The sequence below is a fragment of the Penaeus chinensis genome, chromosome 16, assembly GCF_019202785.1.
Source record: "Penaeus chinensis breed Huanghai No. 1 chromosome 16, ASM1920278v2, whole genome shotgun sequence".
Taxonomy (NCBI): domain Eukaryota; kingdom Metazoa; phylum Arthropoda; class Malacostraca; order Decapoda; family Penaeidae; genus Penaeus; species Penaeus chinensis.
Window position 1 is genome coordinate 32,006,994 of NC_061834.1, and position 2,500 is coordinate 32,009,493.

The 2,500-nt window shown below is 38.0% G+C and overlaps 1 protein-coding gene across 1 annotated transcript in view; it reads right to left on the bottom strand.

Moving 5' to 3' along the window:
* The window catches only part of LOC125033508 (COBW domain-containing protein 1-like), a 78,697-nt gene that overhangs the window by 69,040 nt on the left and 7,157 nt on the right, over positions 1 to 2,500 (bottom strand). The gene's annotated exons all lie outside the window — the stretch shown is intronic.

The window sequence follows — 2,500 nt, forward strand, 5'->3', positions numbered from 1 at the left end:
TCGTCCTCAGAATATGGCTGACGGTAACCCTGCTGGCCCTCGCGATGGAGGTCGTGTGGAGTGACCCCCTCGGCGGCGGCTCCTCCGGGAGGAACGCGGCCAAGCCCCGCGCCTCGGCCCAGATCTACCCTCTGGCGGACCGGGAGGGCAACTCCCTGTACGCCCTGCCGCCCAAGCTCACCGGGGAAATGATCCAGAGCCTGGCCAGGACCCGCCACTGGAGGCCCTACCAGGCCATCGGCACGTCGTACGACGTCGCGAGAAAACCAGGCCAGTCCAGCCACCGGGGTGAGCTCGCCCGCTCAGGCGATGGTCACGCGTTCCCCTGCTTTTTCGTGCAACCCAATTATGACTTTAAGTAAATGTATTGGATATAAAAGAAGCGTAATCATGGGTAATTCCTTGTAGAACAGAAGACTGGAAATCTAAAATTTCCCTTTTTGCTCGATGCTTCGTTCTACCTCAATCTAAAATAAATTTTCATAAGCAAAAAGCGCTTCCAGATACATGAATCAAAATCTTTATAAACATCTCTAAAACATGAAAGTCCATATGTAATGAATAGAAATTAAAATACTTTCAGTATTTATCACCACGATCACAAAACACCAGGCTGGTAAGATAAAATTATACTAACATAAACAAAATTGGTAAATTATTTTCTTATTAGTATACAACTCATGCTATGCACTGCAAACAAGTGACTTCCTTATTAAGCAAACCTCTAACCAACTGAATTATAAAATAATAAAATAAAATATCAAGTGATAACAATAAACAGTAGGGACTAACTAAATAGAAAGGATAATATCTATCCAAAACCCATCTCAATATTACAACATGTTTTTTTTTCTCTCTCTCTCTGTCTTCCCTCCTATCTTCTGTGCACAGGAAGAAGAGATGCCACCAGCCCAGTGTGCCCAGACGGGAAGGTCTTCCGCAGGGGTGTATGCATGTGCCCATACCTCTCTGAGTGGGACGAGGACCAGGGGGCATGCGTCTGCACCTACGGCACATATCGCGACAGCAGGGGTAACTGTCACCCTTACTTGTAGACTGCATGACTACATGGCATGACATGTCAGTAACAGGATGGCATGTCATCAACTGGAAACTACTGAAGTGTCATGGAGTTTGGACATTCCCTTCTAAAGAATAGCGAAGCAACATGAATCTACAGGGACTTCTCGGTAGACTTGAAGAATATGCAAGAATAACTCAGTCTTGTTACATACCTTATACTGGTTACACTAGTACTAATTAACAAGCTGGTTTGCTGTTAGGAACTCACTAACATTATTTTTCAACTTGAAAAAATTATAACAAACAAAGAGATGTCTAAACAAACAATACAGTAATTATATACTGTATATATTAGATGTATCTGTATGCCTAACTTATGTAAACACACACACACACACACACACACACACACACACACACACACACACACACACACACACACACACACACACACACACACACACACACACACACACACACACACACACACACACACACACACACACACACACACACACACACACACACACACACACACACAACACACACACACACACACACACACACATAACAAACCACCATTAATCGTTAACTATGTAACATAAGATCTTGCTATCTCCCCAGTCTTTTCCCATTTTTCTTATTTTTTCTCCATTACAAACTTAATTCTAATGGTTAATCCACTTCTATGTATATATTCCAACTACATTTTCTCTTTCTTAGAATCTGAACTAATCTTATGCAAAAATTAAATTAAATCAAGGTTATATCACATGCAGATAAAACACTGATAGAATCAAAAAAAATTCTCATTAGACTGTGCAAGATCAAAGTTCCAATACAGCATGAAATACTTTCTTTTATTTCCAAAATTATGTGCCTCATTATCTCACTGATTTCTGTTTTGTATTCAATTAGAAATACATCTACATCTACAACTACATCTACATCTACATATACATATACATATACATATACATATACATATACATATACATATACATATACATATACATATACATATACATATACATACACATACACATACACATACACATACACATACACATACACATATACATATACATATACATACACATATATACATACATATATACATACATACATACATACATACATACATACATACATACATACATACATACATATATATGTATGTATGTATATACAAAATTAAATTTATCAACTCATTAGTATCACTAGGCTGTCATATTGACCCAGCATTGATTTTTAGGTTGAAACCTCTGAAACATGTCAAAACTTATTCAGCCCTCAATAAAAAAAACAAATTCCAGAATCAGTTGCGATTGTATAGAGGAGCTTCAATATTATGTATATTCTTTCAATATATGCATGTACCTTAATGATATTATAAGCCAGGTTTCAATAAATGTATAGCATGAACCTTTTCACACTTAATAAATATAGTCAGTCTTTGATATCTTTACGCTTGATT